The sequence below is a fragment of the Anastrepha obliqua genome, unplaced genomic scaffold (assembly GCF_027943255.1).
Source record: "Anastrepha obliqua isolate idAnaObli1 unplaced genomic scaffold, idAnaObli1_1.0 ptg000063l, whole genome shotgun sequence".
Lineage (NCBI taxonomy): Eukaryota > Metazoa > Arthropoda > Insecta > Diptera > Tephritidae > Anastrepha > Anastrepha obliqua.
Window position 1 is genome coordinate 147,501 of NW_026562202.1, and position 777 is coordinate 148,277.

The window sequence follows — 777 nt, forward strand, 5'->3', positions numbered from 1 at the left end:
CCAGTTTAATATGGCTCAAATTCGAGTTTCATATAGTTATGATTCGATTTATATGCTTCAATATCATTGGTTAGTTAACTTTTGATATTTTCATATTATTTCACATGCCTTCACCGTGAGTGTTTTTTGCCATGCACACCTCACATTGTCAAAAATGTATGGGAAAAATTCATTTCCATACATTTCAGTTTGATTTGAAATGTCTTTATTATATATTTTAGTGCCAATATGCCAAGGTTATATTCCATAACATGTTAGTATTAGAATATAGATTCTTCATATATGTATATATATTCGAAAATTTTTTCTATTTAAACTAACGTATGGAAAACCAGGCATAAAATCACAATATTACCAGTTTAATATGGCTTAAATTCGAGTTTCATATAGTTATGATTCGATTTATATGCTTCAATATCATTGGTTAGTTAACTTTTGATATTTTCATATTATTTCACATGCCTTCACCGTGAGTGTTTTTTGCCATGCACACCTCACATTGTCAAAAATGTATGGGAAAAATTCATTTCAATACATTTCAGTTTGATTTGAAATGTCTTTATTATATATTTTAATGGCAATATGCCAAGGTTATATTCCATAAAATGTTAGTATAGAATATAGATTCTTCATATATGTATATATATTCGAGAATTTTTTTCTATTTAAACTAACGTATGGAAAACCAGGCATAAAATCACAATATTACCAGTTTAATATGGCTCAAATTCGAGTTTCATATAGTTATGATTCGATTTATATGCTTCAATATCATTG